Below are 16,847 nucleotides of genomic sequence, written 5' to 3'. Positions count from 1 at the left end.
ATAGGCATCTATTAGTTTTTAAAACACTTATTTAAAAATTAGGGGAAAAAACTGGAAAAGGTGAATCAGACCACTAGGAGATAAAGTATTAATATCTCGTTAGCTGCGAAATAAGAGATAGCAGTTTGGATAATATTTGGTTTGGTTAAAGTTTTCATTAAAACATATTCTCATCAGCCTTTCAAATTTGCCCTTAAAAAAATCTAAACTGGTAATTACTAAATCATGTCACTTCAAATTCAAGAACATTAGCATGAAAACATGAAGAAAGTTTCAGCTGCAAAGAAACCACCCTCCATTTTACTAATGATGTTAATCTTTGTCTTATTATCTGACAATCAAATAGCTCATTTGTTGCCATAATAATAAAAATAATTTTGTTTAATAATTTCAGTGTAATGTTTGCTTCCCCAATAGAACAAAAGGAGATTTATTACTTTGAACAACAGGAATATACTACATATCAGTAGTAGGTGAGGTTCCAGTTACTCGGTTGGGTTAAATTTACTCTTCAGATATCATGGGACCAGGTGAATTCTTCATCCACAGTTGTGAGGATTGAAGAACATGATGTGTGGAAGTTATTTCTAAACTATAAAGCAGCATACAACTATAGTGACTTTTTCATTTCTTTTTTTGTTAAATAAAGATTTTATTTATTTATTTGAGAGAGAGAGGAGCACAAATAGGGAGGAGCGGCAGAGGGCAAGGGAGAAGGAGATCCCCTGCTGCGGAAGGGAGCCCCATGCAGGGCGGGATCTCCAGACCCTGGGATCATGACCTAGCCAAAGGCAGATGCTTAACGGACTCAGCCACCAGGTGCATCATGACATTTTTTCTTTCTTTTTTTTTTTTTGACATTTTCATTTCTATCCATTGTAACTATGAACTTTCTCTATTGATCATTTAATATATATATATATACATTTAAAAAAGATTTTATTTATTCATTTGAGACAGAGAGAGAGAGCATATGCAAGCTCACACATGAGCAGGGGGAGGGGCAGAGGGAGAAGGACAAGCAGACTCCCTGCTGAGCAGGAAGCCAGATGTGCAACTTAATCCCAGGACCCTGAGATCATGACCTGAGCTAAAGGCAGACACTTAACCGACTGAGCCACCCAGGTGCCCCAACCTATACATTATTTTATATTTGTATTTCTTAGAAATAATAGCCATCCATTAAAAATAATGAATGAAAATACATCTAAAGAAGATGTGGTTTTAGATGTTGCCCAAACTTACTAGAGATAGATTATTTACCTAGTAGACATTTCATTTATAAGTCCAGAAGAAAAATCTTTCTTTTCTTTTATGATTCCTTTGTATAGAATATTCATTCTATTTTTGACAGAGTTCAAAACATTTAAAGCACATTAAAATATACCACTTAAAAAAATAAAAAAATAAAATATACCACTTAGAAAAACTAAAAAATTATCAAAATACAGTTAAATTGTCTAAAAACATTCTGACTGTCACAACACCAAACTCAGTCACAGGTAAGGGAAGTAATGAAAATCCCTCTGTCTCCATAACATAAGTTCCTGGTATGCATAGTATGTGTTGTGTTATATGACAGTTAACATGTTTATTTCCCATACAGATAAGGAGTATCTTCAAGGCAGGGGCCATTTTTTAAATTTTTGTCACCAGAGCATTTCAGAGGGCTCATTTACTGTAAGTATTGAATGAATGAATGAATGAATGAATGAATTTCTTTGGGTAGCTTGAACCAATTTAAGAAGGTAGCCAGGCAGGGAAGAAGGAATAAGCCACTTTGATGTACCACTTCCTACCTTTCTACAACATTCTGAAGTTGAGATGTGGTATGCAGAATTTCTCCTCATAATACACCACAAAAAGCCCCACAAGTGATAACCAGTCCTCTAGTTTACTTCTTTGCCCATGGTGGTCAGTCTTTTGTTTTCCCTAATCCCCCACTTTGGAGCAGAATGCCATCCTTTGAAATAGGATGACTAGTTCCTGCTTCTTGAACTCCTTCCCTGAGTTCTATTCCTGTCTGATTCTATTCCTACCATACTTATTTATTTTCTCTGTCTACTCCTCTTTCTCTGTCTCCTAGGTGTCAATGGTCACCTCAGGTCTGTTTCTTCAACTTTTTGTTTTCTCACTTTACATATTTTACTGATCCAACAACCTTCTACGGTTGATGACTCCCTACATCTATATTTCCAGCCTAGTCCTCCCTGCTAGCTCAACAGCTATTGACAATCATTTCTTATATTTCTTATACTTGTTTCATACTCAACAAGTTGCAACCTAGCTAATTATTTCTCTTCCTTTGATTTCCCTTCCAAATCTGCTTCTTCTATAATAGTCCCTGTTTTCCCTTCTACCTAGTGGCTGCTTGATGTCAATGTCTGTATATTATTCCACTCACATTCTTAGCATGTAGCACAGGACTAGGCACGCAGTTTAGCAACTGGAACAAAGGAAGGAAGGAAGGAAGGAAGGAAGGAAGGAAGGAAGGAAGGAAGGAAGGAAGGAAGGAAGGAAGGAAGGAAAGAAGGCAAGAGGGCAAGAAGGAAGGAAAGGGTGAGTGATTATCCTGTTTTTTGCTTCAAGTACAAAATTAAGGTTGGAAATGTTTGTTTGTTTTTTAATTGCACAGATTGTAATTTTGCCTAAGGCTAGCATATTAGGCTACAGCGATAACAAATTGTATTTCTAACGTAAGGTATACCAACCAGACCCAAAAGGTACATAAAAGATTCTTGAAAGAGAGGAAAATGAATATGAGGATCAAGAATTAGAAGATTCTTGGTCTTTTTAACATTTAATTGATTAAAACAGAATATATACAAAATAATATAAAATTTACTATCTGCCACATATTATTTGGACTTTTCTTCCTCTCTGCTTCCTCCAATCTCTTCTCTGTGGCTAAGAAACATGGAAGAACTCAGTACTGACTTGTCTTAGGTGAATGTATAACATTAAAAGTGCATAAGGGAGTAAACTATCTTGTCACTGGAACATGGTTGTCCCTGGGGGTAAAGTATAACAACTGCTTAACAGCTGCCCAGGAACACACTTCAAGGCTGCAAGCAAAGATGCATCCTTGCTCCACTAGAAAGAGTGGAGAGAATATTGTCTGGCAGGATAAAACTAGGATGGAATCTAGCCAACAAACTGGAGTATAATTTTTTTTTTTCTGTTTCAAAAGGCAACTTCCAACAATCATGAATAGAGAGGTTTCTACTACCAGTATTCAAATAGCACCAGAATGGGTATTGATAATTATAAGGAAAAGACAATATGGTATTTCATTCTTATTTTGCCCGAAAATGGATTTGATATATATATATATATATATATATATATATATATATATATATTTTAAAGTTCTGATGTAAGAGCACAGGCTTTGGAGTAAGATGACATCTAGGTTCAAGTTGTACTCTACTTGTATGATCTTAGCAAGTCACTTGATTTCTGTGAATTTTCTCACTTGTGCAATGATGATATTATCTACACCTAACAGGGTTGTTACTGTAATTACGTTAGGCAAAATAATGTATAGAATGCCTAGCATAGTAGCTGACACATATTATCTTTGTGACCTTGAGTTAGGCAAAGATTTCTTAGATATGATACCAAGAGATGATTCATAAATGAAAACATCTTATAATTCAATAGTAAGTCAAACAATCCAGTGAAAAACATGAAAAATATTTGAATTGACATTTCACCAAAGAAATTATACAAATGAGCAACTGGCTAATGAAATGATGTTCAACATCATTAGTAATTAGAGAAATGCAAACTAAAACCACAATGAAATGCCATTCACACCCACTGGAATGGCTATCTTCAAAAAGACAGAAAACAATGAGTGTTGGTAAGGATGTGGAGAAAATGGAACTGTAATCTTCTGCTGGCAGGTATGTAAAACGGTATAGCCATTTTTTTTTTAATTTTTATTTATTTATGATAGTCACAGAGAGAGAAAGAGAGAGAGGCAGAGACATAGGCAGAGGGAGAAGCAGGCTCCATGCACCGGGAGCCTGATGTGGGATTCGATCCCGGGTCTCCAGGATCGCGCCCTGGGCCAAAGGCAGGTGCCAAACCGCTGCGCCACCCAGGGATCCCGGTATAGCCATTTGGAAAAAAAAAATTTCCTATGTAATGGATAGCCTTCTGAAATGGTTCCCAACAATCCCTGACTCCTAGTGTTCATGTCCTTGTACAAACTGCACCCTTTAAATGTGGGTTGGACCTGGGTCATTTGTTTCTAATTAAAAGAACACAGCAAAAATGATGGGAAATCACTTCTGTTGTTAGATTATAAAAAACCATGACTTCCATCTTGTTCTCACTCTTTCCCTGGTGCTTCTCATGCACTTCTCTGATGAAGTAAGCTAGAGAGCCCACATGGCAAAGAACTGAAGGCTGTTTCTGGTCAGCCTACAGTGAGGAAATGAGGCCCAGTCCAATAACCCTCAGGGAACTGAATCGTGACAATGACACAGTGAATTTGGAATTTGATCCTTCCCTAGTCAAATGTTCAGATGAGACCGCAGTCTGAGTCAATACCTTGATTGTGGCTTCATAAGAAGCAGAGGACCCAAATAGGTTGTACCTGTATTCCTGAGATAATAAATTTGTAATGTTCTAAGCTGCTAAGGTTTATTATATAGCAATTGATAACTAATATAGACATTTCTTATAAAATTAAACATAAATTACCATACAACCCACCAATTTTACTCCTAGGTATCTACCCAAAAGAAAACATATATCCACACAAACACTTGTACATAAATGTTCATAGCAGGATCATAAAAGCCAAAAAAATGGAAACAGTAAGAAGGTCTACCAATTGGTGAATTAATAAACAAAATGTATTTTATTGATTCAATAGAATACTATTCAGAAATAAAGAGAAACAAAGTACTGAAACATGCAATAACATGGATAAAGTTTAAAAAAAAGAAATATGTCATGCTAAGTGAAAGGGGCTAGAAGCAAAAGACTACATACTATATTATTCCTTTATACAAGATGTCCAGGACCAGTAAATCTGTAGAGACAGAAGTCAGATAAGTGGTTGCCTGGGGCTGGGATTCCCTGCAAACAGGTACCAGGGATTTTTTTTAGGATGATAGAAATGTTCTGAAATATGGTGCTAGTTGCACAAGTCTGTAAATTTACTAAAAATAATGGACTTCAACACTTAAAGGTATGTGAATTAAAGCTGTTAGGGAAAAAAAATAACTCTGTAAGGATTAAAACAAAAACCAACCCAACAACTGATATTTAGCTACGCTGATACTCTGTCTCAAGAGGGTAGAGTTTAGCTACTCATATACCAACTATTACAAGAAGCATTGTGACAAGTGTCATTTTTGACCTATGATTAATCTGATACGACAAATCCTCATGAGACTATCTTTAACTCCTTTTGTTCCTGTATAACTAATGTCATGCCCTTTTCACAGAAATTATAAGTGTTGTATTAAAAAACACAAGGTACATCTGTTACTTGGTAGTAGAGAAGAAAACTAAATCAAATGTTAAGAGTTGGCCTCAGGACATTTCCCATACTTAATTATTTTGTTATTAACTTCAGACTGATATTATTTTATTATCAATTTCAGAGAATACCTAAGTAACCACTGATTTTGCTATCTTTCTAAGTTGTGCTAAAATCCATAAAGACCCAGATTTTCTAACTATATTGTCATATTTTGTGCTTTTATGTCTTTTTATGTTCTCATGTCTCACTTTCTATTCTGTTAATAATTTAGTGTCCCTTACTAGGCTATGGTTATTAATTAATTAATGAGCACTATTCCTGCCCTACAAGTCAGCGATAATATAAGATCACAAGGGGAAGCTCTCTGAGGGCTTACTCAGTGATATGAGAGTTTAGTTCCCCCATGAGAAAAGAAAATACAGAAGTATCTTTTTCATATAGTCTCAGAGACAGAACTAGTGCAACCACTACAGCCTGAAGAACTAGTACAATCTGAAGGAACAGTTCATAACAAAACGCCAGAAACAGTCCTGGGCTCCAAGCAATGAAGAGAGGTAATACACGTAGAGTAAATTGTGTCCAAATTTTGGTGGAGGAGAAGTATGGCCATAAGCTTAGACGGACTTAAGAGAAGTTAATAAACAGCCTTTCCTGCTTTCTCTAGGGCTGCTATGAACTTCCTGGAGGGTGACAAAGGGTAACAAAGGCATAACTGGGATTTCTGCTTCTGTAGACGCAGGTGCAAGAAAGCCTGGTTCTAACAAATCTTGTCAATGTTTTTAATGCCACCAGACTGACTAATATAGTGAAATATCTACCACAACCCCATTTTTACTTATTCAGTTGACATAATTAACAAATCTATTAAGGGTAAGGTCACAAATTATTTTTAATTATTAAACCATCAGTCTCCATATGTTACTGTTTAGACAGCATCACCCCCTGCAGAATAGAGTTTTCAAGACTGTCGTTTCTACAACCTCAAATCTAGATCCAATTGCAGTCAGTTAAGAAGCAGATTTCAACCAGACAGCTGAATGAGAAAACATCTGGACCTAACCAGTAAGAATGAGAAAGGTCACATGTTAAATCCAGATAATCTTGTTTATTGGTGTTTGAAGGTTATACACCAAGGGCAGGATTACCAGGGTCCTCCTTTAGGCTTGGCTCTGACATCTTTACTCATCTGCTATGTGTGTGACACTTTAAAATCCAAAGCTTTCAAACTCCTGTGCTGCCAGTCACCTCCAAATGTAATCTTCCCAATTCTAAGCCTGAATACTACATCAGTATCACTAGACTGCCGAGTATTAGGTGCTAAATTAGATGCTGCATAACAGAATTGTCAGGGATAAATGATGTCTATCTATTCCTTTAAAAAACTGTTTTCAAAATTTCCATCCAGCATTTTTCTAGATCCATTTTCTGTGGACAAAGCAACTGTAACTTTATCAAAATTAAGAAAAAGGAAAGGCCTTTGAATCAGCCAGGAATAAAATTAAAAGATTGCTCTACGATAGGTTTCAGGTTGGTAAAGAAAGGAGAATTATGCTTACTTCATGATTTTTATAATTACTATATATTATTTTCTATACATACAGAGCTGACCCAAAATTGTTTATGTTAGAAGCCATTCTATAGACCATTACATATGGAACTATTATAAAAACAACAGAGTCAAGAAGCTGTAAGATCTTAAATGTTTGGTCAGAAGTGTACTCTTGGCTCAGATAAAATGTACACGTGCCCATAAACACAAAATTTTACATAGTTTTGAGAGGCTTCCCCAACTTTGAGATTTCAGGTTAAGAATCTCTGTCTTAGACCTTTAAGTAGGCTGAGGCTTAAACTGAAGGCTCTTCTGTGCTACATTGTATATACTTTATTTTTATTTTTCCCCCTGCCACCCCTCCCCTTGTATATACTTCATATGACAGTGGTTGACCTTCAAATTATTTGCTCAAGTACCCTCAAAAGAATTTTGAAAAGTTATGTTTCTCCCCTATACACAGTAGACATTAAGTGGAAATTAAGTTGACATCTACAATTTTTCATCATCATTTAAACATTTTCTAAACAAATATACATTTTGTTTATTGTAAATAATAATGATTAAACTGTTAGTGCACCCTTCCAAATGTATCCAATGGAGTATAAATATTAATGACTGGATTTACTCCATCATTAATTTTAAAATAGGGATGCCTGGGTGGCTCAGTGGTTGAACTTCTGCCTTTGGCTCAGGGCATGATCCGGGGGTCCCGGGATCGAGTCCCACATCGGGCTTCCTGCATTAAACCTGCTTCTCCCTCTGCCTATGTCTCTGCTTCTCTCTGTGTGTCTCTCATGAATAAATTAATAAAATCTTAAAAAAAAAAACCTTTAAAATACATACGCTTTTTTAAAAAATCAGAAAATTTCTCCCTGAACTTCTATTTCCATTTCACTTTACCCATAGAACTTCATCCTTAGGTACTGTTTTTTAAAGATTTATTTATTTATGAGAGAGAGAGAGCGTGCACTTCCATGCACACACATACACAGCTGCGCATGCGTGCATGCAACTGGACGGAGGGTGAGGGAGAGAATCTCAAGCAGACTCCCTGCAGAGCACCCAGCCCTACATAGGGCTCCATCTCATGACCCTGAGACCATGACCTGAGCCAAAATCAAGAGTTGGATGCTTAACTGACTGAGCCACCTGGGCGCCCCCTTATGCACTGTTCTTTTATGCTTGAATCTTTACTACTTGTCCTATCATATATCTCTATAGCAACAACAATATATATGTATAAATAAAAATATTTTTGTTACCATGAAGTGCTAGGGGTAAAAAATTTTCTTCTGTATTATTAAAATTATTAGCATACAATTGATTAAAACCATACAAGAATGTTGCAAATCTTGACCAATAATTATTAAATATAAAAAAAATTTTTGTTGGGAATGTATCTTTTAATGAGATGGATGGAGGGGATACATTTACAAAAGTCTGATTAAAGAAATTATCTAACTGACCCTTTATGTGGCATCCTGGAAGTACTTGTACTGTAGGGCAAAGAGTAAGATTTGGGCTGGGTGAGCAATGTGTCTTTTTTTTATAAAATGGAGAAGGATCCCTGTGAAAGGGGAGATGGGACAGAAGAACCTTAACTACAGCAGTCTTATAGGGCATATCAGATTTAGGAAAGAGAACATATTGAAGTTTAAACCCTGGAAATTGATTGTCTTAAAATTATGCACACCCACGTAATCTTTACAAAGTCTTCCCATATTTGAAGAGCAGTTTGAAGAACACAGCTAAAGGACACCCATTGCCAAAATGTAGTCACATGTTCGTCTTCACTTTACTTAACTGACAGTTATTTAATGAGCACATGGAACAATGCAGGGGATGAATGGATAAATGGATGGCTGGATGGAAAGGCAGAGAGAAAAATGGATAAATACTGAGTGTTTACTATATACCCCAAATTCTGGCATAAAAGGAGAGTGACACTAAGAAAACTCTGCCCTTGCCATGTTGTCAGCTCTTTTTAGGAGACAGTAGAGAACAATAAAACCGCCACAAAGGTAATATGTATAAAATTGGATATAACAGGATTGGTGATCATCTCCAACTGTCCACTCTTCCCTTCACCTACAGGAGCAAGTTAAAATTCTTGTGTTATGAGATTCAGAAGGAAGTTACTGACTCATGATTATTTAGGACATTTTAAGGTTTAATGTATGGTCAGTTGGGTCTCGTCTAAACTTCACTGTTGTTGCTTTGCGCTTTTTGTAATAGAAAACTCCCTATTATTTCATTAACTTTACAATAATGTGATCCTCATATTTTAACATAAAATTTGTGGATCCTACCTACCATGTTGTGGAAAGGTCTTATGTACTCTTCTCATCTCCAACACTATTTCCCTTCATGCAAATTACAAAAGAAAAAAGAAAAGAAAAAGGTCCCTCTGACAAATTATGAAAAATGATGACCTAGTGAGCCAGAACAGGATTTCATTCAGCCCTCAGTCCAATGGTGTGCTGGTAAGTGCTTAAAAACCAACTCAGAGAGGGGGAAGGGCTTATTTGTAGCATTCGCTGATGTCAGGGGTATGAATACCATGGCCCAATTCAAGCTACCAATGTGAAGTAAGCCGGCTGACAAAATTCCTTAAAGTTTAATAAGCGATTATGAGCTAACTCTGGCACACCACTGGGATTTCTCACTTATTCCTCAGCAGGGTGCCTTTATGTAGTTACCAAACTGCACCAGGGTACACAATGGCCCAGGTCACCATACTGGTGCCAAACTTAGTTTGAGCAGCTGAATTTGCTTGGCAAGATCAGATATTATGAGAATTAGCAGGCACACATGGGTGTTTCACGTGCACAGCTAACCAACTGGACTGGAATTTGTGTTTTATTTCACACTCATCTTGTTCTGCTCCAAGGAGGCACAAACACTATTGCTCCCCAGTAAAAAAGAAATAAGAAAAAGAAAAAAGAAAGGGGGAAAGAGTCTTTGAGGACCCACTAAGGACAGTGAGCAGATCCATTTTTCTGTCAACTGATACAGCCATCCATTCTTCTTTTGCAGATGCCAAATAGTTTCCTATTAAGTTCCTTTTAGTTCACTGTGCCATGCAGCTTGGTTAAAAAAAAAAAAAAATCCAGAGACGTTTTTTGTTAAAAAGATTCAAGGAAAGGTGTTCTGTCACCAACAGAACATACCGGTTTGACACAGTAGAAACGGTAAAGCCTCTGCCCATTGCGAACACTTACAGAAATCCCCTGTGAGTGAACTTCTGCAGCAAAGCACTGCTGATTTTGTAAGATAACCCCTGCATCCCATGAGCGACAGGTCTTGATCTGGGCTTGAGAGATGTAATATTTTGATAAAAAACGGCACTTCCTTTTGAAGCATATATTTGCGTGTGCTGAGCAGTACCACTGGAACCTCAGTGAGCGCCTAGGCGAGGCTGACTTGGTCTCTCCCAGCTCGCTCCAGCCATAAACCCCTCCTTCACACATCTAAATGTAGCAGTAATTAGCATCCATAAACCGCAAATGTGGCTTGGGTTTTTTCCCCCCCTTTCAGAAGCATCAACGTAGTTTGTATTTTTCATGAGCACAAATATGTTGTACACCTCTTTGACTTGAGACTCTGACATGGATGGAAAGCTACTGAAGATAGGAGCTGTATCTCCTGAGGTGGGAAGAATTTTTTTTTCAGCAGACTTTCTAATTATTTTTTTTTTAATCTTTGATCTAAGGTATCACAATAGAGAAAATTTAAGGCCTATCAAAAAATTATCAAATTCAACTTTCCTCATGGAACCAGGCACAATTCTAACTCTTACAGAAGTAATTAAAAACTGATTAATCACCACTGTACACATAATTAAAAAGGAATCCATTTCATCTATTTTATTTCAGGTGTATTTGATAGTTGTAAAGATTAGAGAGAGAAAGAGTATAGTCCATTGAAATGTCTCCTCAAAATTCATGTTTGCCAGGAACTTCAGAATGACTTTTGTAGATATTATTAGTTAAGATGCAATCACACTGCATTAGGGTGGGTTCTTAATCCAATAACTGTATAAGAAAAACAGAAGACATACAGAGATATACACGTCAGGGGAAGGCCATATGAAGGAGGCAGAAGTTGGAGTCATGTTGACACAAGCCAAGGAACACCAAGGTTGCTGGGAGCAAGCAGAAGCTAGACAGAAGCAAGGGAAGATCCTTTCCTAGAGCCTTTAAAGGGAGCATGGCCATGCTGACACCCTGATTTGAGACTTTTGACCACTAGCCCTGGTGTCCAGAGGCTTTTATTTTATTGTGTTTCTCGGGGAACACAGGGCCCATGCAAGCAATAGGATAGTCTAATGGTATGTTATAAATGTTTCTTTAACTTCTGCTTTTTTTTTTTTTTTTAAAGATTTTATTTATTTATTCATGAGAGACATAGAAAGAGAGGCAGAAACACAGGCAGAGGGAGAAGTAGGCTCCTTCGGGGAACCTGATGCAGCACTAGATCCAAGGACCCCAGGATCATGACCTGAGTCAAAGGTAGACACTCAACCACTGAGTCACCCAGGTGCCCTAACTTCTGCTTTTGACATTATGGTAACTCAAAGACATTTTAGTTCCAACAGGAAGGTCCCAATGTCCTTTGTATTCAGTGAAGTGCCTATGGCACCCTTGCACATATCAAACACTAAACTTTTGTTTATTTTTATAAAAGATTTGGAGCTCCCTGGTTATTTCCTACTACTCAAGATTAGTCTGACAAGGATTGTAGTTCATTACCACTGACAAGAGAAATAATGACAATTCATAGATATCAATGACCAGGCTTGAAAAAGAACTCTGAAATCTCCATTTCTTGTGTTTTTTGATCCAGTTGGATTATATCACTTATAGGTAGGTATTTTTACCAATATATAAATGTAGGCTACTAGGGCTCTTTTTTTTTTTTTTTTCCAAAAAGCTTATAATGTAATAAGGTGAAAGTCTGTCATTTGCACACACAAATCCAAATACAGTATAATTAGGTGCTTAAACAAGTACTAATTAAACAGACTCCAAAAACTCAGCCCTAAGACTACACTTGAGAGAGCTGGGATAGTACAAGTAGATCTTATGGAGGAAACAAACTTGAATTGATGTAAATTAGTCTATTAGATTAATAGATTAGTGCATTAGTCTATTAGATTTAAATTTTCAAAAAAAAATTTTTCTATACTCACTATGTATGTGTGAGATAAACAAAGCTGTTAGTGATATATATTTTTCTAATTTAAAAAATTGTAGTGTTAGGCTCCCTACTGATGTCCTTTTGAAATATTTACATAAATATTGTTCTTTCAAGGAGCAAAACCATTCTTAACTCATCATATAATAAATGTATACATCAGGCCAGGAGTCAGCAAACTATGAGCTATAGGCCAAATCTGACTCACTGCCTATTTCTGTAAATAAAGTTACTGGTATACGGCTATGCACATTCATTTATATATCTTCTATGGCTGCTTTACACTACAACAGCAGAGTTGAGATGTTGCAACAGAAATCATTTGGCCACAAAGTCCACGATATTTACTATCTGGCACTTTACAGAAAAAAATTGCCAACTAGGCTTGTAGGAATATATAATTAAAAAAAAAACACAAAAAATCATCTTTGGGTTGCGAGGTCAAGCCCCATATTGGACTGGAGATTATTTAAACACACACACACACACACACACACACACACACCAAAAACTCTTAAAAAATGATAAAAATATCTGGAGGGGAGGAAACAAGTGAATTTATGTTAAATGTTAAGATCTTTTAAAAGTTTTTTTTTCCAAATATTTTATTTTGTTTCTCACACAATAATAAAGAAAAATAAAGTGAGCATTTCTAATCTTCTATAAATAATTTTCTAAGAGCTGGAAACTTAGAAAGCTACATATGACATTTCATTTTCTTTAAAATATAAATCAGATATGATTATAATTATTGTGAATTTAAAACATTCTAGGACAGACCTTAGTTTTCAAAACTTTTTAGATAACATAAAAAAAAATGCTTCCATTAAACTTAAATAGTTTAGGATTAAACTATTTAATCCATTTAATCCATCCATTAAACTTTAGGATCCTCTAAAGCATGCTTTTAAAGTTGTTTATAACCACTATTATATTATAGCTAAATTTCCTTTAAAAGTTTAATTCTAATTACCTTTATTTTTTTTTAAAGATTTTTATTTATTTATTCATGAGAAACACAGAGAGAGAGAGGAAGAGACACAGGCAGAGGGAGAAGCAGGCTCCATGCAGGGAGCCTTTTGTGGGACTCAATCCTGGGACTTTAGGATCACACCCTGGGCCAAAGGCAGGGGCTAAACCACTGAGCCACCCAGGAATCCTCTCTAATTATCTTTAAAAGTATAATTCTAGCTAGTCTTAACGTTTCCCTATGCTGAATATGATAAAAAAAAGTACCTTATTACGCAATAGGCATATCTTCTTTCAGTCAATGCTACTTTTCAATTCTTTTACAATTTAGCATGTATAATTTGTATCTACTGGTCATATTTTATCTCTTTAAAAGGCAGAAGCCTAAAAAAGTAAAAAGGCAGAGGCCTGGTAATAACGTTGTCCAAAGGTATATGACCCAGATTAAGTGCCAACGTTAACAGTACAGTAATCAGTTTGGAGTTTAATCATGAAATAAAGGGTTAATCTTTTTTTTTTTTTTTTTTTTTATTTATGATAGTCACAGAGAGAGAGAGGGAGAGAGGCAGAGACACAGGCAGAGGGAGAAGCAGGCTCCATGCACCGGGAGCCCGATGTGGGATTCGATCCCGGGTCTCCAGGATCGCACCCTGGGTCAAAGGCAGGCGCCAAACCGCTGCGCCACCCAGGGATCCCTAATCTTTTTTTTTTAAAGGGTTAATCTTTTAATGCTAAAGTTAGCCTGCCCATTTCTTTTTTTTTTTAAGATTTTTTTATTTAAAAAAAATAAGATTTTTTTATTTGAGAGAGAGACTGAGTGCAAGTGAGGGGGAGGGGCAGCGGGAGAGGGAGAGAATATCAAGTTGACTCCCCACTGAGCACAGAGCCCAGTGCAGAGTTTGATCTCACAATTCTGAGATCAAAACCTGAGTGGAAATCAAGAATTGGACTCTTAACCAACTGAGCCACCTAGACACCCCTCATTTCTTTTTAAATCAGGCTTAGAGGAAAGAGCCATTTCTTCTGTCTTTCCCAAATTATTTAGAATGACTGATCATATTTTCTAGTCTCTCTAAGAAATGTTATGACACTCCTAGATCCCTAACAATTGAGAAAAATACACTGATACCCCATTCATCCACTCACATGGAACTGGACATAAGGAGATAGAAATTACACTGGCACTTGACCTAAAGTGAGTGGTCCACAGAGACTGAATCTCTTTCTTTCTCCTTGGATGCACTTCAGGAACAGGGTCAAAATGTAGAGGCCTGGAATCTACTATATGGATTCCTACAGAAATGCTGTACCACATGAGTTTTTACAATATTTGTTTTAAATTCCTGTAGTTGAATGGAATTGGGTTTTTTTGTTTGTTTGTTTATATTTGGGTATTTAATCTGGTACTCACTTTGGCAGCACATATACTAAAATGGGAATGATCAAGTATCTATCTGTTGTGTTTTTTTCTGACCACCTGAAAACATAAAACTCATAGGCTATTTCTGAATCCAGAGGGAATTCTAACATAAATGATACATTTCCAGACCAAAGATCCAGACACAAACTTAATGCCATCACCTACCAAAACTCAGAAACCCTAACTCAGAAAAATGCAAGCCCAGTTATTATCTGCCTCATTTTGAATGTGACTCCATGGATAGCATCTTTAAGACGTTGCATGAAGCTGGTAGAACACTGTATGCCTTTCCTCAGCACAAATGACCACATCCTGTGCCAGGCAGCATTTTTCGTCTCTGTGGTTAAGAACTGGTACAAATTAATGTATAGCTAGGCAGAGCTGGAATGTTAGTTGAAGCTGTGATTTGAATCTCAGAAGCTTTAGAGATAGAACTCTAATTGTTGGTCCCTTAAGAATCTAAGACAAAAGAATCATCTCAAGAACTGATTTTCTTTTTTTTCTTTTCTTCCTCTAAGAAACACATGGATGCACACATGTAATTAATCTAATGCATTCATTTGGTCCCTTATTTAACAAATCTTTATTTTATATCCTACTATAGGCCAAGTACTATTCTATGTGCTGCAAATGCCTAGCCCTTGAAAAAGACAGCCCAAGATCCTGGCTCATACAAGGTAAAGAGATAAAGACAATAGAGAAATAAATAAAACTCCAAAATTATCCATGGTAAGTGCCATGCAGAGAATTAAAATAAGGAATGTGTTAAAATAGTTACTGGGTTGTCAGGGAAAATCTCTCTGAAGAAATGACATCTAAGATGAGATCTGAGTGACATTCATAAAGTAATAGTGATCAGATTTATCAACATGAATATTAGCAAATGTGTACAATGTTTATATAAATACAGTGCTCAGAATTCACAAAAAAGCCTGGAAGTATTCCACAGTGCTGACAAAGACTATCTTTGGGTGGTAGGGAGAGAGGTGAGTTTTTCTTTTTTCTTTCTATCAACTTTCCAAAATGTGGTAAAATATAAAAACATATTTAGTCTTTGTTCCCTGTTCCTGACAGAGTTCCTAAAACCCTTGAATTTCCTGAGGGACAAGAGTGTCTTTTGTTATTCAATAATAAGGTCCTTTCAATTACACCTGAGTTCATGCTAATGACTTTAGGGTGGGGCCCCTATATAATAATCTCAGGAAGGGATGGTCATCAGGAAGACCAAGTGATTAAGGGGAAAGGAGTATGGGGACTGGAGATTGAGCTTTATGAAAATTCTTGAACAATGAAATTCAGAGAGTTTCTGGGTTGGTGGTCACATCAAGATGATGGGAAGGTGGTGTGCCCAAAGAGGGCATGGAGTTTCCATGGAGTTGTGTCCTTTATAATAAACTAATAATAGTAAGTAAAGTGCTTTCCTAGATTCTGTGAGTCATTCTAGCAACTTGTCAAACCTGAGGAGGATGGTTGTGGAAACCCTGTATTTGTAGCCAAGCAGGACAGAAGTGCTGGTAAGGCAGAGACCTGGTAGCTTCAACTGGTGTCTAAAGTGAGGGAGGGCAGTCTCATGCGACTAAGCCCTTAAACTGTGGGTTCTGTGTTAACTCCAGGAGTTAGTATGAGAATCGAATTGAATTTCTGGATGCCCAGTTGGTGTCTGGAGAAATTGATGTCAGTGTTGGAAAAAACCCAGAATTGGTGTCAGGAGTGGGATTTGCTAGAACAATCTGGGCTCATGGAAACATGTGGTTTGGGAAGAGAAAAGAAGAAAGAGCAAGAAATGAGGAACCTCTGATTCCTTGCCACATGGTCACCCATGTTACGGAAAAACAGCTGTGTTGTGATCAGTGATGAGGTAAAGTTACCAAGGGTTTTCAGAGATGGATCCACCACCTGTGAGCTGGTTCATGGGTACATAAGGAAATGCAAACTAACAGGAAAAAAGTGAAATTAGTTACTGTTACCTGAATTAACTAAAATGAAATGAACAGAAAGTGTTGACCAAACCTTGATGTTGGACCAAGCTCAGACTTCGATTGCTTTAAGCTTCAGATGTTAAGTTCAAAGGTTGCCCTAAAAGGTAAAATTTTGAGGGAACAACAGAGAAGACCTCTAAAACCTCTGTTCACCAAAAAGATAGTTCACATGGTGAGAGGCCAAAACCAAGAAACTGAAACCAGGAGGTATAATATGAAGGCATTGTC

At 36.7% G+C, this 16,847-nt stretch overlaps 1 protein-coding gene across 2 annotated transcripts in view; it reads right to left on the bottom strand.

Moving 5' to 3' along the window:
- Window positions 1–16,847, bottom strand: part of IKZF3 (IKAROS family zinc finger 3) — a 91,507-nt gene that overhangs the window by 38,696 nt on the left and 35,964 nt on the right. The window lies entirely within an intron of this gene.

This window comes from Canis lupus, chromosome 9 (genome assembly GCF_011100685.1).
Source record: "Canis lupus familiaris isolate Mischka breed German Shepherd chromosome 9, alternate assembly UU_Cfam_GSD_1.0, whole genome shotgun sequence".
NCBI classification, from domain to species: Eukaryota; Metazoa; Chordata; class Mammalia; order Carnivora; family Canidae; genus Canis; species Canis lupus.
This window is presented reverse-complemented; position numbering and strand designations above follow the sequence as displayed.